Consider the following 11,897-nt stretch of genomic DNA (forward strand, 5'->3'; position numbering starts at 1 on the left):
AAAAATTGTTCATAAATGAAAAGTTAAAAATCATATTTTTGGGGTTGGTTTGGGAAATTGCATTTGGGTTTTTTTCACCAATTTCATCCCTTGGGATTTTAAGATTTATTTTAAAATAGGGACACAAAACACTGGGGTAAATTTTTCGCCCATACTTTTCATTTTGAGCTTTTAAATTTTTTCTATTACGTGGTTCTTAAAAGGGCAATTCTGCGATGGAGCGAATGTTTTTATGGGGATTTGTTTCATTTTCTTAAGTTGATTAAATTTGGCATCAATTCTATTTTAGTTGTTGGACTTTGTTTCTATTAAAATATTTTGCTACACTGATTTAATTTTCAAAATACACATTCTTCTGTTGCTTCTTCAACATCTATTGCAATCTGCCTTTTTTTATCACAACGATTAGGCCTTTAGAGCTCTTCAGTTGGTAAGAGTAGTCATTCTTGCTATTACCTGATAATAATGTGGCAACATCCATTGAACTTTTTTCAGTGTATATTTGAATTTTTGTTTCATCTATGTTACCTTTTTTCAAAGGCACATTGTGAAAATAGTTTGTGCCTTCTATATTACTTGGCTTGGAGATAAACGTATTGACCGCTGATTTGATTGGACCCGATTTTCTTTTTACATTTGTGTAGTGATCAATACCAGTTTGAACAGATGGTCCTTTTTTGTTTGGTACATTCTCACATTACATTTTGCTTTTCTTCGCTGTCCGGGTGCTTCCTGGTACCTGCATAGTGGTTGCTATCGGCGCATTTGTTGTTGGCCGATTGCTGTTTGCTGCTGCTTCTGCTGAATGCGTGCTCGACAAGGCTGAAGTAGGCATTTAAGTAATGCTTTCGGCTTTGCTGGTGAGTCTGCACAGCACTCATTATTGTTTTTTAATACTCTTGCAACCAGTTGAAACAGATCATTATAGTCTTGTTCACCTAACGCTTGTACGTATTATGTAAAACTAATCGAGATAGATATAGGGTATAAATGATCAGGGATGATGAAATATTGAAATCCGGTTAACTGTCTGTCCGTCTGTCCTTTCATCCGATATCTCGATGAAACGGGTAAGTGTCTTTTCCTTAGTACAAAAATAAAAGAACAAGAGACAAGGCGAAATTTTTGAAAAGCGGGCGTGGCCCCGCTCTCTAACAAGTTTAATCCTTCTGTTATGTTAAAAAAAAAGTTGCACATGTGATGTTAAGGTCACGGAATGACCTAGTCGGAGTTCTGTAAGGGTATCCTATAAAATCCTTCTGATTTTAGTTTTTTTCTAATATTTCTTAATTTTACTAACTACAAATTAAGTTTGAATTTAACATTTCATAGTTGTATTGATTATAATTTTATTTTGTTCTTAACATTTCTTAGATTTTTTGAATATAAATGAATGCGCAGGTGGCTCGCTGAATTGTTTTTCTCTTTTTTAGAGCAACATCCGCCGAAGTACTTGTCTATTCTGCTTCTGCCCAGATATTCCTGACAATACCAGCCGACAACTTTTTTTTAGGTACACGCTTTCTACGAGTTATTTCACCCTGAACAAGGTATAGGCCAAGTTTTTCGAGATAGTCTTGCGCTTATACATATGTTTTTGACGCATTCTAATTAGAGTGAATTTCTGTACATAAAACCAAGGCATTTAGCGCCGAAACATCCACAATATTCGAGAAGACAGCTAAGGGCCAACGATAAATTTGTCTCTTGCACGTATATGTTTCTACTAATTGGTCAATTGTGTCTACTCCAGATTTTGTAGAAATATAAAAATCTTTTATTTCCGGCAACTTCTTGGGATGGTTTTCAATAAGACTTTTGTTATGAAGAAGAGTGCTCAATTCACGAACCATTTTACAAGTATACTTTATAGGAATGTATTGAACAATGATGATACGAGTATCCATCAAAGAAGAAACGACTGTTTAGTAGTGGTAATTGTCTTATTATTTCTAATAGTGCCCATCAATGTCATATTATTATTCAGTAACAGTAATGCCAAATCGAGTTGTAAAAAAGTGATCTGTTTGTTATATTCCGTCATTCATACCCACTTACTTCCAAGAACCATATAAGTGACATTAAAACGCAAAATATTAGTCGACCATGAACTTCATCTGAAAGACTGCGGAGACTTTCTCCGTACGACCGATAAACGCCTGTTTCTAAATTATACTTGTATGTATTTTAGCAAGTACATATTGCATAAATATGCCATTTCAAGTACCTCTTAATATCAACAAAATACCCAAAAATCCATTAAGTTTTATTTCATCAATTGGTTTATATTTCTCTCCAATTTTTTAGCGCCCTCGATGTTGGTGAACTCTAGCACAAGTCAAATGTTTCTTTTATATTTGATATTCGGTGAACTGAATGTACTGTAACCGGGGTATCGTCGAATTATATTTTCTATTCTAGCTCTAGTGCTATTGGTTGCCGTCGGTGAAAAGTACACGGGAGTGTTACTTATATCAGCTTCAGCAATACTGTCTTCTTCTTAACTGGCAATGTACCATACTTTTCAGAAGATTCGCCACCTGGCAATTCTTCCAATACATTCTCCTCGTCCTCAAAATCGCTATACCTATCGATATCCACAATGTCTTCCACTATTGTCTGTGTTTGGGAGACGACAAATTTGCTGAATCTCGGTTACGTTTCATTTTATAAAACATCTACAATGTCTGTCGTTTTACACTAAAATTAATTTGCAAAAATGGCGCGAAACTTCCTCTTGCCACTTTGAATAGCAGATGGTCACTTAATGACCTTATGCACACACACACGTTAGACTGGATTCTGCCATGTTTTTTATCAAATTATAAAAAATATTTTGCAGTTTTCAAAGCGATGCAGTTTTGTTAAAAGAAATCCCAAATTTTTGTGTCTTTTTATGAAATATAGCAAAATAACATAAAAAGAGTCACGAGATGACCTTAATGTAACAGAAGGGTTAATGTACATATCCCGAAGTCATTTAAGCTTCAACAACCAAATTTGCTGCGCAAAAATCTTATAAGAACTTCTACCGGCAGCGTGAAAATGGAAAAAAACTACTTAAAGGTGAATAAATCACTAACTAAATACGCCAGAGACATTAAATTTTACCATCGGGATGGTATGAGAGAGCTTATGTGGGTTTGCAAATTGGACGACCGCTTTCGACAAAATATAGTAAGTGGTATTATTATTTACATTATTATGTCACGGCGAGAAAATGGACAAAATCAGACGACAAACACGCCAACTTGCCATGTAGCACAATTTTAAATTTCAGTTTTCAGTACACAAATCAATAACAACTAATATAACGGAATAAAACTTTTTAGTGTACCACTTATGACTATAAATTATTTAAAGCCAATAAAAACGGTTAAAGCCCCAATGTATTTAGAATCTGGTACCATAGTTGACTTTTGATTGAAAAGGTCGGTCAATATATGAGATATACAAGGTGCTTTCCAAAGTAAACAGGACTTTTCGAAACTAGCGCCCCCTAGTGGCGCCATCTATGTATATGTCGGCTGGTGCGTTAGGATCTACATATCATTCACATTTGATGGATTGGAAGTGAAGTTATTGCGTTTTAAGTGTCAGTATGTTTTCTTTGTCGGTGCGGAAATGAGCTTCGAACAAAGAGCCGACATTAAATTTTGTTTTAAAATTGGTAAAACTTTTACCGAAACGATTCAATTGATGAAACAAGTTTATGGCGATGATTGCCTATCCTCTAGCAGAATGCACGAGTGGTTTTAACGTTTTCAAAGTGGTCGTGACGACATAAATGACGATAAACATGTGGGCCAATCAAAATCCGTGATCACCGGAAATTCCATCGAAACTGTGCGAGAATTGATCAAAAATCAGCCCGTATTCACCTGATATGGCACCGTGAGACTTCTTCCTTGGGCATTTGCTCATGAAAGGAAAGCATTATGCAGACGTAGAGGCCATTCAATAGGCTTGCACCGGCATACTGGCGGCCATACCGGCCAACGAGCTAAAACACTCATTCGACATGCTTTTGGACCGAGCAAAAAGCTGTATTGAAGCAGAAGGAGACTATTTTGAATAAAATAAATTGATTTTGACGAAAAAACCATTTGTTCTCTTTTTTTTCCTGTTTACTTTGGAACGCACATTAAAGGTGTTAGTTTGAAAGTTTGGCTTGATTGGATATTTATATATTACAACAAAGGTGTCTTCATCAATAACTTGAACATTTTGTTGTTCGGTTTTCATTATACTTTCATTTTCTTCTATATTGATTGCTGCAGAATAGAAATATCCATTCTTTGCAAAATTTATTGTAATTTTATGGATTGTTTGAGATTTTATTCTTTTTGATGTTAAACCTCTGCATTAGGTTTCAAAGTTTGAATTTATTTTTAGTTGTATGTTATTATTATTTATTAAATCGTTAAGGGTGATCTTGATTTCTAAGATCGTATTGATCTGGTACACCTGTTATGAATTTTAATACTGAACCCAGGATATCAATTGATATTTTACGTCTGTTATTTGCGAACAGTGGGTTCCTGAGGATTTCCATATGATTGACTAAGGTTCCGTCAGTTACGTCTTGCTTTCCTTTTGCTTCTAACATTCCTTGTATCTCGTAGTATGGTTTCAGGATTGCTGTCAGATTCGTCATATGGAATAGATATTATTCTTTCTCGAACACGTGGGTTGGTGAAAAGTACACGGGAGTGTTACTTATATCAGCTTCAGCAATACTGTCTTCTTCTTAACTGGCAATGTACCATACTTTTCAGAAGATTCGCCACCTGGCAATTCTTCCAATACATTCTCCTCGTCCTCAAAATCGCTATACCTATCAATATCCACAATGTCTTCCACTATTGTCTGTGTTTGGGAGACGACAAATTTGCTGAATCTCGGTTACGTTTCATTTTATAAAACATCTACAATGTCTGTCGTTTTACACTAAAATTAATTTGCAAAAATGGCGCGAAACTTCCTCTTGCCACTTTGAATAGCAGATGGTCACTTAATGACCTTATGCTGCACACACGTTAGACTGGATTCTGCCATGTTTTTTATCAAATTATAAAAAATATTTTGCAGTTTTTCAAAGCGATGCAGGAGTTTGTTAAAAGAAATCCCAAAATTTTGTGTCTTTTATGAAATATAAGCAAAAATAACATAAAAAGGTCACGAGATGACCTTAATGTAACAGAAGGGTTAATGTACATATCCCGAAGTCATTTAAGCTTCAACAACCAAATTTGCTGCGCAAAAATCTTATAAGAACTTCTACCGGCAGCGTGAAAATGGAAAAAAACTACTTAAAGGTGAATAAATCACTAACTAAATACGCCAGAGACATTAAATTTACCATCGGGATGGTATGAGAGAGCTTATGTGGGTTTGCAAATTGGACGACCGCTTTCGACAAAATATAGTAAGTGGTATTATTATTTACATTATTATGTCACGGCGAGAAAATGGACAAAATCAGACGACAAACACGCCAACTTGCCATGTAGCACAATTTTAAATTTCAGTTTTCAGTACACAAATCAATAAGCAACTAATATAACGGAATAAAACTTTAGTGTGTGCCACCCTATGACTATAAATTATTTAAAGCCAATAAAAACGGTTCAAGCCCCAATGTATTTAGAATCTGGTACCATAGTTGACTTTTGATTGAAAATGTCGGTCAATATATGAGATATACAAGGTGCTTTCCAAAGTAAACAGGACTTTTTGAATCTAGCTCCCCATGGTGGGGCCATCTATACGTCGACTGGTGCGATTGTGCAGTGAAAATTTCATGACATTTCATAGATTGGAAGTGAAGTTATTGCGTTTTAAGTGTGAGTACGTTTGTGTTAGCGGTGCGGAAATGAGCTTCGAACAAAGACCCGACATTAAATTTTGTTTTAAAATTGGTAAAACTTTTACCGAAACGATTCAATTGATGAAACAAGTTTATGGCGATGATTGCCTATCCTCTAGCAGAATGCACGAGTGGTTTTAACGTTTTCAAAGTGGTCGTGACGACATAAATGACGATAAACATGTGGGCCAATCAAAATCCGTGATCACCGGAAATTCCATCGAAACTGTGCGAGAATTGATCAAAAATCAGCCCGTATTCACCTGATATGGCACCGTGAGACTTCTTCCTTGGGCATTTGCTCATGAAAGGAAAGCATTATGCAGACGTAGAGGCCATTCAATAGGCTTGCACCGGCATACTGGCGGCCATACCGGCCAACGAGCTAAAACACTCATTCGACATGCTTTTGGACCGAGCAAAAAGCTGTATTGAAGCAGAAGGAGACTATTTTGAATAAAATAAATTGATTTAGCCGAAAAACCGTTTGTTCTGTTTTTTCCTGTTTACTTTGGAACGCACATTAAAGGTGTTAGTTTGAAAGTTTGGCTTGATTGGATATTTATATATTACAACAAAGGTGTCTTCATCAATAACTTGAACATTTTGTTGTTCGGTTTTCATTATACTTTCATTTTCTTCTATATTGATTGCTGCAGAATAGAAATATCCATTCTTTGCAAAATTTATTGTAATTCTCTATGGATTGTTTGAGATTTTATTCTTTTGATGTTAAACCTCTGCATTAGGGTTTCAAAGTTTGAATTTATTTTTAGTTGTATGTTATTATTATTTATTAAATCGTTAAGGGTGATCTTGATTTCTCTAAGATCGTATTGATCTGGTACACCCGTTATGAATTTTAATACTGAACCCAGGATATCAATTGATATTTTACGTCTGTTATTTGCGAACAGTGGGTTCCTGAGGATTTCCATATGATTGACTAAGGTTCCGTCAGTTACGTCTTGCTTTCCTTTTGCTTCTAACATTCCTTGTATCTCGTAGTATGGTTTCAGGATTGCTGTCAGATTCGTCATATGGAATAGATATTATTCTTTCTCGAACACGTGGGTTGGATCTGTTTCCGTCAGTATGTATTTCTTGTCTTGCAGGCTCGTTATTTTCTGAGCTGTCATGGTGGACATCAGGTTGAGGATTATGATTAATTGGGTTTTCATTGTTGCGAAGGTTATCCTTGTGTACGGTTCTTCCCTTGTTAAGATCGTGTCCTCGCGATTTTCTTTAACAGTTTGTTTAATGTATCGTCGAGTGAATTCCTCGCGACGGTTTGGTTTTTCATATACCTCGTCTTCTAGTGTATATATTTTATTCTGCATTTTTGTTGTTGTGATATGTTAGCATAGACTCTTCTTTCTTTTTTATGTGGTCTTTAATTTCACTGAATCTGTTTCTTTCAAAGAATACATCCACTGGTTTGTGATTTGTAGCCGAATGTATGGTGCGATTATATTCTTCTACGGCACTAAATATTTCTTCGTCTTCGGTACTTTTATTTTTCGCGATTTGGGCACGAGTTATTTCTAATAATGTGGAATTCAACCGTTCAACTTCAGAGTTTGATGTCGAATGGCTGGGCGTAGTCAGCGCGATCCTTTTAAATATCGACTCATTCTCAGTCATGAGCTGTGAGCAAAATGAGTATATTTGTGTGAGAACTTCTTCTAAAATTTTACGGAATTCTCTTTTGTTTTCTAGTTTCCTAATATGCGTATATTTTGAATATCTATCCATGCTTGTTAAGCATTTGGTATTGTTAATGTAAAATATGTCCATTTGTATGTATGTATGTATGTACCTATGCCTTCTGGTATTGGTGTTCTTCCATATACACCCAACTATTTTTTTACACGGTAGATACGTTCCTCAGAAATCCGTGTAAAACAAAACCGTGTAAAAAAGAGGCGCTTCCTATAGAAAAAGGGAGGATACGTTCCATGTCATCTGAAATCCGTGTAAGATTAAATAAAGAAAGATTTTTACTTCGAAAAACCGTGTAAAAAATTTTGAGAACTATAAAAATTCAGATGCTTATGATTATGTGCTCTTTCGTGAGTGTGTTTCATTATTTCATTTTGTTTTTTCTCTACTATTATGTCTTCAATAGATGTTGGCAAAATACTTTTTTCGTTGAGTCAAATGACCTTACGAAATTATAAGTGTATTTCGTACCAAGTTTCTAGTTGCGTGTGGAAGGCTGTTGTGATATTTGGATTTATTATTTTTTTCAATGTTCCAATTAAATCATTTTGTGTTGTGAAATGGGCGACGAACCTTTCGTGTTTCGGAAATATCGCGGTTTGTATTAATTGTGGTTCGCCTGATTTTTTTATAATTATTTGATTTTTAAATTGATTTATAGGAGCGGCTACTTCCTTTATTCTTACTGGAGCTGAGGTTTCTGCAGACTGCATGGACTCGTTGGTTGTTTCATAGATCTGCTGAGTGCGTCTGCTACTAACTGGTTTATATTTTAATTTGGCTCCGTATTCTTCTATCTGATTTTTCCATCTCTTTAGTTTAGTATTCAGATTTTTTTCCGATATTGAAAATATTAGAGACTGGTGATCAGTGTAAATAGTTAAATTCGTTATGCCATACAAGTAGTTTCCAAGTTTACGCAGTGACCATACAATCGCGAGCATTTCTTTCTCATTCATGAAGTAATTTTTGCGTGATATAAATGCAATTGGGTTTCTTCCTAATACAGCTCCTATTGTATAATTGCTTGCGTCAGTCGTGAATTCAAATTCTTTCTCGAACTCTTGCTGATATAAGTCTACTTGCTCTTTTAATTTATTCTTTTAATACTCAATTGCTTTAGTGGCTTCTTCATTTAATTTTATTTTAATGTTTGAGCTTTGGTTTTTGATATATTCCCATTCCCGCCGTGCAAAAATATTGTGAGAGGTTTTGTTGTTTGGACGAAATTTTTGATAAATTTCCTGTAATATGAGGTCATGTCCAAGAATGATCTAAGTTCTTTTAGGTTTTCAGGGGTTTTGTACTTATCTATGGCTTCGATTTTTTTTGGGTTTACTGTAATCCTACCGTTTTTAATAATGAGCCTTAGGAATTCTGTTTTTCTCTGAAAAAATGTGACTTTTCGTCTGAGATTTTCATATTGGCTTCATGTAAAGTTTGTGTGATATTGGTAATGTCTTTCAAATGTTGTTCAGGTGTAGTTGAATATATTAGAACATCATCATTATATACATACTCATATTTGCCAATGTAAGGCCTAAGTATGTCATCAACACATCTCTGGAAGATTGAGAGGGCGTTCTTTAGTCCGATTGGTAACCTTAAATTCGTATTTCGCAATTTTTATTGAGAAGGCTGTTTTTCCCTGTCTTGTTCCTTGATCATGATTTGGTGAAATCCCGATTCTAAGTCGAGAGTGGTGAAATAATTAGCGTTACCTAAATTCTGTAGCAGCATTCTTATGTCTGGGGTAGGATATCTTTCTGAGATGGTTACGTTATTTAATTGAAAGTATATTGCTTTCCTTTTATCGTCTGTACCTTTTTTTGATACTGTCCAAATATGGACTTTTACTTTGTTGAATTATTTTATTTTTCAGTAATTTATTTATTTCTTCTTCTACAAACCCTCTTTCTGTCTGTGGGTACGGATATTGTCTTACCCATAGTGGTTCGTTAGTTTCAGTTTTGATTTCAGATTCAACCGTAGTTACGTATGGTAGTAATTCATTGTTATGATCGTCTTGCAATAAAATTTTTATCTTTACTTCATATTTTTATTCTCTTACAGTATAGTATGGGGTAATCGAAAATATTTATGCTGGTTTTCATTTGTTATATTGTTATTACTGACTTAATTCTTTTAGCATACGGATAATTTATACTCACATAATTTTCTTCTGAACCGGTATCTATTTGTAAAATAACTGGATTACTATTCGGAGATGTTCTTTGTAATGGGGGCAATCCATTTCTCTTTATAAAAAATGTTTTCTGATTGTTGTATTCACTTGTAATAGATTCATTGTATAGGGAATCGTTGTCGGATTGATCCCTAGTGATTTGATTTAGTTTCCTATCCTTAAGTCGTTGTTGATTCAATGATTCTTCTCGATCTCTCTTCCTGAAGTGGTTAATTGGATTTTGGAAAGAATTAAAACGTTGTTGTTGCTGTGGTTGTTGGTGAACATTCTGATGCACTGGTTGATGTTGAGGTTGCATCCTTCGGGCTGATTCTGTGACGTTTGCTGCACATATGGATTTCTCGTAGGTTGAAACATCCTTGGCGAGTATTCTAGGTTTTTTATATTGCGCGTCGTGTTGCATTGTACGGGCTATTGCATATGAGTCATTACTGTTTTACATCCTCGGGAGTATAGTGCATTTTTTGCAGCGATTTCCCGAATATTTCCACAGATAGCCACTAGTCGTTCACAAAACTGCAGAAGAACACCCATCAATGATCGTAGGAGATCGGGGCCTTTCAACAATTCGTCGTTCAGGCTGGTGCCGCTCATCGTAGCTGCTGCATCTCACACGCTTCTCAATTTGTTTTTGTTAATGTTCTCAATTGTGAATATTGCAAGAAACCAAGACTTGCCTCCTTTTGATATTTTCTCGACATTTAGTTTTCTTATGTAACCCTTTTCGAAATAGTCATTTAATTTCCCAACAAGGTACTGCTTCAGGTCAGGGGGCTTCTCAATTTGTTTTTGTTAATGTTCTCAATTGTGAATATTGCAAGAAACCAAGACTTGCCTCCTTTTGATATTTTCTCGACATTTAGTTTTCTTATGTAACCCTTTTCGAAATAGTCATTTAATTTCCCAACAAGGTACTGCTTCAGGTCAGGGGTCTTTTTCATCTGCCTTTCCAGACATTGGAGACGGTTATGTGCCATTCGATATGAATCGGGCAAGTCAATAGGGTCGTATTTCCCATTTCTTTACACTAGCATAGGACAACAGTGTTTTCTCCATTATAAGATATGTACACTCGTCTGCCCTTGATCGAAGCGGTTTGATAATAGTATTGATTTCCACCGAGTCTATAGAGAAATAGGCTTTCATTAAGTTGTCCATCTGAGCATATTTAGTACAGGGGCAAATCTGGAGCAGATTTTCGTCTGGCTGATAGGCGGACTTATCTTGACCATAAACTGATCAACCTGTTTTGCAACGCGCAGCTATAAAATCATGTCGCACTGAAGACAAGCTATGCATAGTTTAGTTTGTTCTTTACACCCAAGCCCCTTTGGTATTTCCTCGTGCACGAAAACTCTATGCCTATTGCTCTTTTCTCACACCTTTTCTTCCACAGCGATTGGTTTCATTATGTGGCGTTACTTGGCTGGCACATTATGCCAGCGTAAACAACCATTCATCAAAGGCCACGTCATCTACCCTTGAGATGGTCATTCGTCGACGACTCTAGTATAATTTCATATCCCCAGGAAGTTTACTCAGCAACTTATTGGTAAGGATAAGATCGTGGAAATAGTCGTTCAGGCCTAATGCTTGCATGGTTGCTCTATAATTTTGTACACCAGTCACCGACTAAACCTCGTACTGAGCAGTTGAGTTAGCGTCTTTCTCTGAGTTTATAGCTATTCATATAGCTCTCTTTTGGTGTTCCTTTTTTTTGCACTACGGTCTGCTTACTTAAGTAACGCGATTAATACTTATTTTAAGTGAGAAATATAATCCAATACTTATAACAGTGTATTATAATTTTTCCACTATGCCCCCGGCGGGCTTCCAGTTCGTGGACAACAGGTTTGCTGCGCTGGCCCAAGGTCCCCAACCAAAACGTAAAAAATCGTATCAAAAACTGCAAGATGCTTTTCCTGACTTACCGCCAATAAAAAGTGATGACCCAAAGTACATTGTGATTAAATCCGACGAGAATTCTACACCCCTTTTGAAGGTTTCTTGTTTTCGTGTTTACAATGCCTTACTTACCGTGAGCAAAGATATAAACAAAATTAGTGAATTACGCGACGGCAGCCTATTACTGCTAGTGAA

The 11,897-nt window shown here is 35.8% G+C and overlaps 1 protein-coding gene across 3 annotated transcripts in view; it reads left to right on the top strand.

Annotated features, from left to right (window-relative positions):
- Positions 1 to 11,897, top strand: part of LOC126765668 (uncharacterized) — a 528,704-nt gene that overhangs the window by 113,224 nt on the left and 403,583 nt on the right. The window lies entirely within an intron of this gene.

The sequence above is a fragment of the Bactrocera neohumeralis genome, unplaced genomic scaffold (assembly GCF_024586455.1).
Source record: "Bactrocera neohumeralis isolate Rockhampton unplaced genomic scaffold, APGP_CSIRO_Bneo_wtdbg2-racon-allhic-juicebox.fasta_v2 cluster11, whole genome shotgun sequence".
Lineage (NCBI taxonomy): Eukaryota > Metazoa > Arthropoda > Insecta > Diptera > Tephritidae > Bactrocera > Bactrocera neohumeralis.